The sequence below is a fragment of the Octopus sinensis genome, linkage group LG17 (genome assembly GCF_006345805.1).
Source record: "Octopus sinensis linkage group LG17, ASM634580v1, whole genome shotgun sequence".
Classification (NCBI taxonomy): Eukaryota; Metazoa; Mollusca; class Cephalopoda; order Octopoda; family Octopodidae; genus Octopus; species Octopus sinensis.
In genome coordinates this window covers 36,102,529-36,115,028 of record NC_043013.1, presented here as the reverse complement: position 1 = coordinate 36,115,028, position 12,500 = coordinate 36,102,529, and positions in this window count along the sequence as shown.

The window sequence follows — 12,500 nt, the reverse complement described above, 5'->3', positions numbered from 1 at the left end:
TATTACACACACACACATATATATATATGAAACTTAAATGACTATGATTTAGCAGTAAATTTTAAGCTTTCCATTGTTAAATGAAATGCTGCAGCTTTCCTACCCTTGATTCAACAGAACAGTGGGGATGTGAGAAAAGATACAAACGATGCGAAACTCTCTTTAGGGGCTACAAAGAAAGAAAGTATAATGAGAAGCATGACAAAGAAGCTATTTTATAAATCATTTTAAAAATAGGCAATAAGAGAAGCTACACAATATATGGAATAATTATTAAGCATTAAGAAATTTTAATAATATACTCATAGAGGAACATATACACATATACAAACATACACATTTTTACAAAGAAACAATAAAACACGAGATATTAATGATTAGGTAGAGTTTAAGGCACTCCAGAACCAATTCTCTTCACAAATTCTCAAATTGTTTTCAAGTGCAACCAAATGCACCAGTGAGCATTTTTTGGAGACATTTGGTGATGAAAACCCCCATCTTTAAGATTTTATCCATAAAAATTCGATATAATAGCTTAATTTCAATTTTGATAGTCATCTATCTCTTGCATGTTGTTTTATTCTGAACATAATTGTTTTTGCGCCATTCTAGCTTCTTCAGAATGTTTGTTGTACCAGAGATACTTAATTTTGTCTATTAGCTGTTTGCTTGATTATTGAAGAATGATAAATTTTATTTCATTTTTGTTCTTTTCATTTTTTTCATCCCTTTCCTGAGGAAGGATTTCGTCAATTGTAAGAAATTGTTCCTATTTATCTATTTCTGTTGTTCTATGTCGGGTCTTCTCTTTACTATATTTCCCCTCGTATTTCTCTTCGTATTTTCACAAGGAATTATCAAATGTAATCATTATTTCTTCATCCTCACACGATGAGGGTGTGATACCCCCGCTTGGTACTGTTAACGGAACAGACGAGGTAAGAACTCATCAACTTGTGATACTTGGCTTGAAGATCTTTCGTTTACTACCCCCAAAGTTGTAATTGGTGGTACACTGGAAGCAGGGGTTCATTTTCCTTGATTTTCTTCAGTCTTTCCAGTTCTTCTCGACTTTCGGCTCAAAGGTGCATTTTACTTTAACAAATGTAGCAAATAATCTTTCTGCCTTGTATTACTAGTTTCAAATTTTGGCACAAGGCCAGTAGTTTAGGGGCAGATCGATCCCAAGGCACAACTGGTACGTATTTATCGACTCCAAAAGGATGAAAGGCAAAGTCGATCTCGGCAGAATTTGAACTCAGAACATAAAGACAGAAGAAATATCACTAAGCTTTTCACCTGGTGTGCTAACGTTGTTGCCAGCTCGCCGCCTTAAATAATGCTAATAAAGGAATCATAACAGTAACAATAATCATACACACACACACACACACACACACACACACACACACACACACACATATATATATATATATATATCACTACTACAGCCAACGATTCTAGTCAACGCACAAGACAGCCATTATGTTCCCACACATAAAACGCTACCACGTGGACTCTGTTGAAACTAGTAAGAAATAAATATGAACTTTTATAACACTTAACTTTTTAAAATATTTTTTTGATAAGGTTCGTTTTGTTAAAGAACCGAAACATGTTAAATCTCTCAGAAAATTAAAATTTATCTTGTATAGTGGCATTTTCAAACTTCTTCATATATATATCTTATATATATATATATAAAACTGAGAATGTGTGTCTGTCTGTTTCCGTAAAACTTGAGAACTACACAACCAATTTCATTCAAATTTTACACATGCTTTACTTAGCGTCCATGTAGTTTGATGGGCAGAAAAAAATGTTCAACTTCTTGCCTAGGGCGAGCCTATAGCAATATCATATCTTCTCCACTATTTCAGTATTACGTGTTAAAAATAAAACAAAAACATTTCTCTATTTTATGTCAGATATTTCATTTTAACAATAATAATTAGAGATAATAATAATAATTGAGTTATATGTAGTAAGTAATAATTAAAACCAAACTAAAGTATAATATAATAATTAATTCGTAACATAACAAAAGTAAAAATAGCAATTGGTATAAAATTGCATCAATGACTTGAACTTGAATAAGTGGTTTCACATGAATGGGAATAAATTAAAAATAAAATTAGCGTGCAGAAATGGAATAGTCCAGATGGATAATAACAAATTAAATTAAAGAAAAGACTATTGTCTATAAAACATACAATGTAGAGAAAAAAGAAGATTTGAACACCTGGAGGAAAGCACCTTCGAAAAGTGTCTTGGTGCGACTATGAAAGATATCTAACCAGAGGCGGTAAATTCGCCACAATAGAAGCAAGGTTCGAGTCAACGGAGCGTGCAAGGGAGTACTCGACTCGAACTTGCAAAGTGGAAATATTTTATTTTTACCTTTATATCTGGGACGTAGGACGTCCTGGATAAAAATTGTCCCCCCAAAAGTAGAGGTAGGCTGGATTGTAGCCACACTTCTATACAAGAGGGAGGACAAGATACAATTGATCGAAATTGCAAGAGACGGGCTAACAATTCCAGTCTGTTATATATTTTGAGTATTGTTATCACTAGCGATATCAAGATATAACTTTGTATTTTGTATTTTATGTGTAGATGTATATATATAGATGTACATGTAATATGTATACATATATATACACATATATACATGCACTAGCACTATGACCCGGCAACGACGGGTCTTTAATGCTATATATATAAAACTGAGAATGTGTGTCTGCCTGTCTGTGTGTTTCCCTAAAACTCGAGAACTACACAACCAATTTCGTTCAAATTTTACACATGCCTTACTTAGGGTCCAAAGAGTGTCATGGGCTCGCTCTGGGCGCCATTGGACTCACTATCCAAGGCTACGACACCACACTGAGCGCCATTGGGCTCACTGTCCAAGGCTATGGCATTGGTGTTACCGTTATAAATGGCTTGGCTTGGCTTGGCTTGGCTTCTGAAGGAGAGGAAAGAAAGAATTTTAATTATATATAGAGAACTATAGCGCGAAGGCAGCATAAAAAAATAGCCCTCCCTCAGTTGTTGGCAGTTTTACCTACTCCACATTGCAACAAGTTGCGTTTTCGTCAAAGCAATTGCTCCCCCAAAGCAAATTAAACAAAATTTGAGATATGTGGAACGTCAAAACTGCTAACAAAAACAGGACAGTGAAAACATTCGGTAAGGGCTGTTTAACCCTAACGAGGGGAAGTGGTGAACGCTGGAGAAAGAAAGCTTTGTCAAGAGACAGACAAGAATGCATGAACGAGAAGAAAAAGAATTACATTTAGAAATAGATCTATAATTATTGAGGACATAATTTCTGTTAGAAATAGAGAACTATAAATATTGAATTATGCATAAAGTGCTGACTTACATTCGGGGCTTCCAATTTCTCTGTAAAATATAAGATAATCGCAAAATCATCGTACATGTCACCATCGATTACAAACACCGGTGGAAGATGAAAGTTCCAGAGGACATTCTTGTTCTTTCGTTGTACAAGGATCGTATTATGTTTCGGCTTAAAATAAATTATAGATATAAATATAATGTATAGAAATATATAAAAACCAAAATAAAAAATAAACGTCTTAGGCATATAAAATGAGATAACATGAGATATCAAGGTGTTATAAACTTGAAATCTACTAGAATATCATAGATTATATATATCAAGTCATCCAGTCAGTTCTGTCAAATTTCACCTTTTTTTAAAGATTTGAATGAAATTTAATAGTATTTGCAAATGTCTAATTCAATTAAAAATTATTTTTATGCATTTGTGTACGTTTAAACTAATTAAGTATTGTTTTACAAAATAATAGACGGTGTCCACAAAGTCTGCGTACATGGGGATTAACACATACTTTTAAAACAAAACAATTTTATTTAATTATGTTAATAAATAATATTTTCAAAGTGATTTCCATCATTTTCAATGCATAACTTGATGCGCCTTGCAACATTCAGGTGAACTTGATTAAATAAGTCTACATTGCCATCAATTTCAGCACACTGACTGGTAATGCGTTCTTTCATGTGTTTTAAATCTGTAATCTTTATTGAGCAAACTTTCTCTTTCAACATACCCCAGAAAAAGAAATCAAGGGGAGAAAGGTCTGGTGAACGAGGGGACCATTCCATATGACCCCTTCTTCCAATCTAGTAAGGAAAAGTGTCATTAAGCCAATCTCTAACAGTTGTGGCAAAACCAATTCGGAAGGCCCTCGCCTAGGCGCTCAATTTAAGATATTAATATGTCTCTCAATATATTTGCATAAGTCTCATCCGTTACATGTTCAATGAAGAAGGGTCCTAGAACATGAGCTTTCCAAAAACCACACCAAACCATCACCTTTTTGCTGCCTTGCTGTTTGGATAGATCCATCCAATGTGGATTACCTCGAGACCGGTATAGAAGATTCTGTCTGTTGACCTCACCATTTACATAAAACGTAGCTTTGTCACTGAACAACACAAAGTTTTTCGTAAAATTGATATTTTCATCCAATTTATCTGAAAACCATTCGCACGTCTACATTCGTCTATCAGGATCGTCTTCATTTAAGTGATGCAATATCTGTAGGTTGTATCGATGAAACTTTTCCTCAACCAGCATTTTGTGGATGGTTGGTTTTGGAACACCTAACACCGTGGATGTCCGACGAAGTGATTTCTTTGGGCTAGCAGAAACTTTAGCCTCGACAGCCTCTTTAGTTTCATCTGAAGTCTTCGGTCGCCCAAAACACTGCCTGTTTCTTTAAATTTCTTGATCAATTTCCTAACGGCAGTAAAATAAATAGGTTGCCTATAAGGGTGTTGAAGATTAAATTCTTCCGCAATTTTGGGATAAGACCATCCCTCTCGTCCACTTAATAATAATACTAACTCGATTCGTTCTTCTTTAGACAGATTCATCATTCGATCTGGGATTCTTTCTTCTTTAGACAGAGCCATCATTCGATCATCTGTAGAAAAAATAACAAATAAATTTACAGAAGTAAAGTATTTTTTAAATTTAATTTAAACAAAAGTAAAAAAGGAAAATTATTATTTCTGATATTTATTTGTTTATGTTATGATTTTATTCCATAAACCCAGACTTCGTGGACACCCTAAAATTGCTTTGATTAAAACCCTTTCAACATAGAAGTATCCAAGGAGCATTTAAGGCACATATAATTCTTTATGAGTACAATAAAGGTAACTCTGCAGCCGAAGTGACTCGAAGCATACACTCAGTTTATGGGAAAGTGCTCGAATGAAAGAACTTGCAGGAGATCGTTTGCAAATTTGAAGATGAATATCGAACAGGTAGTCCAGTTGAGTTTGATGATAAGCTCCTTGAGGCATTACTTGAAGAAAATCCGTCATTATCAGTTGAAGAATTGGCAATAAAGCTTAGTCCAAACCATACAACAGTTCATCGTCATCTTCAACAACGTGGTAAGATTCCTAAACTTGGAAAATAGATGCCTTGTGTATTGTCCGAAAGCAACCGCGAATCCCGAGTTGGCATCTGCTCTTCTCTCCTAAGTCCGGAGCGTTAAACTAATAAACCTGTTTGCTGTTTACACACCCCTCTTAGTCTTTTTTTCGTTTCTTTTGTAAATTCCAAAGCATCAAGGAGATGCTATTTGCTGATGATGCCGCTCTGGTATCACACACAGAAGAAGCCCTACGAAGGCTCATCAACTGTTTTGAGAAAGCATTTGGCAACTTTGGCTTAGTTATCAGCCTCAAGAAGTCCAGCATCATGGGCCAGGCTACATCGGACATCCCAAACATACATATTGGAGACCACAGACTACAGGAGGTGGAGAAGTTTACCTATCTTGGCTCTACCGTCACCTACAACCTATCTCTTGATGCTGAGCTCAATATACGCATTGGCAAGGCAGCTGCTGTAAAGGCCCAACTCACCAAACGCGCATGGGACAACAATAAGCTGACCAAGACCACAAAAATGAAGATTTACCAGACATGAGTACTTAGCACTCTACTGTATGGAAGTGAGACTTGGACGCCATACACACGTCATACGACGCCATACGTCGCCTAAATATCTTTCACCTGCGCTGCCTCCGGAAAATCCTTCGCATCAAATGGCAGAATCATGTCCCCAACAAAGATGTCCTCAAGCAAGCAGGAATATCAAGCATCTTTGCACTCCTCACACAAAGACGTATGAGATGGCTTGGACATGTTAGCCGTATGGCAGATGGCAGAATCCCCAAGGACATACTCAACGGAGAGCTTGCTAGGGGCACTAGGTCTGTGGGAAGACCGTTCTTACGATACAAGGATGTTTGCGAAAGGGACATGAATGCCTGCAACATCAATATTACCAGCTGGGAAGCAGTTGTCAGCAACCGTGGAGATTGGCGACGTACCGTGAAAGAGGGAACACAAAGGAGTAACATAGAGAGAAAGGAGAAATGGAAAGACAAGAAAAGACGTCAACAAGAAACTATGACATTACAACCAGCCAGGCAAAGCGGGACCTGCCAGCTACATTTGCGGGACCTGCCAGAAGGAGTGTTTGTCCAGGATAGGACTACACAGCCACAGCAGGAGATGTATTAGGACATGAAATGTAAAAGCCAAGACAAAAAGGATGCTAACAGCAATATATATGGATTTCGTAGACAGGAACTGTAACAAATCAATCGTATATATATGTATGTATATATGTAAGTGTATGTGTGTGTCTTTGTCTCTGTTTCACCCTCATCACTGCTTCACAACTGCTGTTCATTTATTTACATCCACATAACTTACTGGTTTCACCAGAACAAACTAATAGAATAAGTACTAGGCTTATCAACATAAAAAAGCACTAGGCTGTGTCTCATATTTTTGTTTGCCCACTCAGTTGTATCAATCAATTTATCTTTGTACGTGTGCATGTGTGTGTGTGTATCTATATCTATATCTATATCTATCTATCTATCTATCTATCTATCTATCTATCTATCTATCTATCTATCTATCTATCTATCTATCTATCTATCTATCTATATATATATATATATATATATATATATATATATATATATATATATATATATTATATATATATATATATATATATACATATATACAGTTGCGGCCAAAATGTTCAGAACGGCATTGTTTTCGTCAGAAAAGTAGGTATAAGTTTTTATCAAAGTTGTTTTATATTCTATAATTTTCACAGACAATAAATACAATACTAATTGTTATTGTCTGAGATTTTACATTGTGATTTCTGCAATGTGGTGCATAAATTGTCAAGTAAATGAGAGGCATCTTTGCCTCCACTGATTCAGTTGCAAAATGTTGAGTAAAGTTATTTGATTGCAGACCTCCTTTCAGTCTTTTTATTATCACTCGGTCACACATAGTCCCCAAATGGTAACATTGATTTCATGGCCTTCCCAAATGATTGACTGATTATTCAAAGACATTTATAGATTTTAAATTTATTATGTCCAGTTATGTATCAGTTGTCATTTGCAAACTCCAGAGGTGACACTTTCATTTCTCCTTAGCCCTCACGTCAAACAGTTGTTAATGTTGATTTCAGTTGGGTCACGCCCTTCCAATTGCAATAGATTCATAAAGCATCTTACGGCTGTGCCTGTCACCTAGATGGTGAGGAATCCTACATTGGGAGTGGTAACGACTAGGGTAGTGTAACTGACTGCTTATTGTGATCATTCGTCTTTTGGTTTCCTGTAGCTTTGCTCTCTTTTCCAAACCCAGTGAACATATATTTCCTATTTCAAAGAAATTCAAACAATAGATATAAGACCCAAGTTAAAAAGATTTTCAATAATTCAACTTTTCTGGGGCCTTAACTCTCACATTTTAGAGCTCCATCCTAGGGGGACAAACACAGACACACACACACATATATACATATACATATATACATATACATATATACGACAGGCTTCTTTCAGTTTCCAACTACCAAATCCACTCACAAGGCTTTGGTCGGCCCGAGGCTATAGCAGAAGACACTTGCATAAGATGCCACGCAGTGGGACTGAACCCGGAACCATGTGGCTGGTTAGCAAGCTACTTACCACACAGCCACTCCTGCGTCTATATATATGCAATTATTAAAGAGAACAACAATTATACATCTGCTGCAACAGAAATCTGCAATAGCTTCATAACTACCATCTCAGTTATAATCTTGAAGCCCTAGCAATCCTTTACAGTTCTTACCTAGTGTACCTAATCGTTTAGATCACTTGTGAACTAAACCCCCATACTTTGTATGTATCTATCTATCTATCTATCTACCTATCTATCTATCTATCTATCTATCTATCTATCTATCTATCTATCTATCTATCTATATGTATATATATATAATTAATAATATCAGGGTAATAAAGATTTTATAAATTTGTTGCTACCTGTGGCCTAGCATATAGAAAAATTAATCAATAGACTATATATTATTCATATAAAATACACTGTTCTTTCTAGCATAAGGGATTCCTATGATGGCTACCTCTTTATGTGTTTAAATGTACACTGTAATATATATATATATACATATATACTGGAAGGTTTGGAGATGATGTACAGGTATTATATATTAGAAGAAATGAGGTACTCAGAAGATCGGATGGTTTATATTTACAGATATTTATTTAAATATAAACCATCCGTTCTTCTGAGTACCTCATTTCTTCTAATATATATATATATATATATATATATATATGTGTGTGTGTGTGTGTGTGTGTGTGTGTGTGTGTATACACATACACAGGGTGGCCCAAAAGTGGGCTTACAGTTATTCTAATATCTCTTTAAATGTAATAAAATGTTTTGAAAGAAATTTAAAGTTGCCTGTACATCTACTTTTGTGCCATCCTGTATATATATATATATATATATATATATATATATATGTGTGTGTGTGTGTGTGCGTGTGTGTGTATATATATGTACCTATGCACATATATAGATATTTATACACATATGTACATGCGCACAGGCATGTATGCATGCACAATTAAATGCATACTCAGATTTCACACTAATTATAATTCATTCTTAGCAATATATATTTTTTTATTATGAATATGAATTTACTTTAATTAATTTAGCCTTTTTTAATTTTCTTATCGTTGATTGTCATCATTATTATTTATCAGTATGCTAATCCTAATAATCATCATTACAATTATTACTATTTTTGTCAATCCTCATCAGCATCATCATCATCATCCTCATCATAATCATCATCATTGCCGTAGTCACCTTGATCATCATCATCATCATCATCATCATCATCATCATCCCCATCACCACCATCACTGTCATTGTCATCATCACCATCACCATCATTATCATCATTATCGTCATCACCACCATCACTGTCATGATCATCGTCATCATTCATCATCATCATCATCATCATCATCACCACCATCAGTCATCATCATCGTCATCACCATCACCATCACCACCATCACTCTCATCGTCATCATCATCATCATCATCACCATCGCTGTCATCGTCATCATTCATCATCATTACCATCATGTCATCGTCATCATCATTACCATCACTGTCATCGTCATCATCATTACCATCACTGTCATCGTCATCATCATCATCATCACCATCACTGTCATCGTCATCATCATCATCACTGTCATCATTCATTATCATCATCATCATCATCATCATCATCATCTTCGTCATCGTCATCATCATCATCATCATCATCATTATCATGTTATGTACACTCTTTGTATTTAAGAATTTTTGTGACAAAAACCATCCTAAATCCTTTTGAGAACCACCTCTTTACAATGATTCTCCTCTCATTCTCCTCTCGTTTTTAATTTGAAGAACCTCTCTTCGCCATGTGCCAACCAATTCCACCCAAGCGCCACCCACCTACATGAATCTCATACAATATGCTTCATCACCATTGCTTTCATCTCCTCTTTCATTTAACACCACCAACACCACTATGACCACCACAACTATCATGTGTCCCTGACAATAACCACAACTACCACTGCAACCACCACAACCAACATGAATACTACCACTACCACCACCACAACTACAACCACTGCATCCATCACATCTACCACAACCACAATGATCACTGCCACTAATACCACCAGTTTCGCTGTCACCACCACCATCACTGCTACCAACACCACACCAACAACACCAGCACCAACACCACAATCACCATCCACCACCATCTGTGATACCTCAACCACCAACATCACCATCAACATCACCACCATCACTACTATTATTACCACCACTGCTGCCACCAGCACAAGCACTACTACCACCACCCACCACCATTACTACCACCACTGCTGCCATCAGCACAAGCACTACTACCACCACCCACCACCACCACCCATACAACAACTGACAATCTTCAACCAATAGCAACACCACCATCACCGACATTAACATTTTCCTCCACAAATACCACTCCATCACTGCTACAAAACTATTATTACCATATTATATCACCGATTCTACCAGCTCCACTCAGACATCACTATAATGCTACACAGCACCAATTCTTTCTCTTTGATCCACAGAACCCACTCCAACAGTGTCATGCTGCCAAAATACTTATAATTCAATCATTCTCACAATTCCTCTACTTTCACACTGATATTTCCATTTTTGTTTTTCTTGGCACCAACATTGCTATCCATGCTCCAATTTAGCATTACTATCCTGCCACATCACCATTCTACACCACTACCCTACCCCTTATTCCTGCAACAATGCCGCAATGACTATTCCTACAACCCACAAGTATCTCCAAAATTCCCACAATAAAACTTACCCCCATCCCCATTACATCACCACACATTACTGTCTAAGGCATAGGAACAGTGGGGCTTCACAGGTATATGGGTTCAAATATGATCTATCTATGTTCTGGATTGCTATCGTTCTTTACCACCAGCTCATGATTCTGCGATTCAAAACTAACCCCCTTCTATGCTACAATCCCACAAATTAATATTCTATGCCAACATCCTACACCACTAGCCTTCTACACCACCAGAACCTATCCCACAGAGAAATGCCATTAACCCTGATTCCCACAAGTATTCTGCACCTGCATCATTCCTTTATTGTATCATGCCACCACCATTCCAGCAACCAGTATTCTACACCAACACCACTTACCCTAAAGTGTCGTTCTACCCTTTTTACTTCAATACCACTAAAACTGTTACCCTACTCCTCCTTCCTGCCACAATGACTATTCCCACAACTCACAAGTATCACCAAAATTCCCACAATAACACTTACTGCCATCCCCACTACACCAGCACACATTATTGTCTAAGGCATAGGAACAGTGGCAAGTTGCCCCTTGGGGCCTTACAAGTATATGGGCTCAAATATGATCTATGTATATTGTGGATTGCGCAGGAGTGGCTGTGTGGTAAGTAGCTTGCTAACCAACCACATGGGTCCGGGTTCAGTCCCACTGTGTGGCATCTTGGGCAAGTGTCTTCTGCTATAGCCCCGGGCCGACCAATGCCTTGTGAGTAGATTTGATAGACGGAAACTGAAAGAAGCCTGTTGTATATATGTATATATATATATGTGTGTGTATGTATTTGTGTGTCTGTGTTTGTCTCCCTAGCATTGCTTAACAACCGATGCTGGCGTGGTTACGTCCCCGTCACTTAGTGGTTCGGCAAAAGAGGCCGATAGAATAAGTACTGGGCTTACAAAGAATAAGTCCCGGGGTCGATTTGCTTGACTAAAAGGCGGTGCTCCAGCATGGCCGCAGTCAAATGACTGAAACAAGTAAAAGAGTAAAAGAGAGTAAAGGAGTAAGTAAATGCCCACCCATTACTTCATCCCAAGGATCCAAAGCATTGATTTGCTGGGGCTATTATAGAATGTTGCTAAGATGGCCCTGCCACTACATGCCCACTATATAATCACCATTCCCACAATACAACAAACATCTTCACAATATAAGTACTATCCACACAATATAACTACCATTCCCACTTAACCACCATTTCCAAAATATGATCCCACTGTTCCCACAAAATGACTACAGTTCACACAATGTAGTCACCACCCCACAATATAACCACCATTCCCACAATGAAACTACCATTTCCACAATATGATCCCCCCTCTATTCCCAGAAAATGACCACTGTACCCACAATATAGCCACCATCTTCACAATATAACCATCATTCCCACAACTTCACAACCATTCTTATAATGTAACCCCCAGTCCCACAATACAGCCACTCCTCTAAGAACACCAAATCCATGTCCAAAATATCAACTGCGATTCTATCATCCCCACCATTCTTGCAACACTAACACCATTCCCACAACAGTCATCCCTGCCACCATTCTTAAACGCTAACTTCGATCTCACCCCCAACAATGCCTCCACCTCCACCACCAACACCAACAACACCACCAACAACACCACCA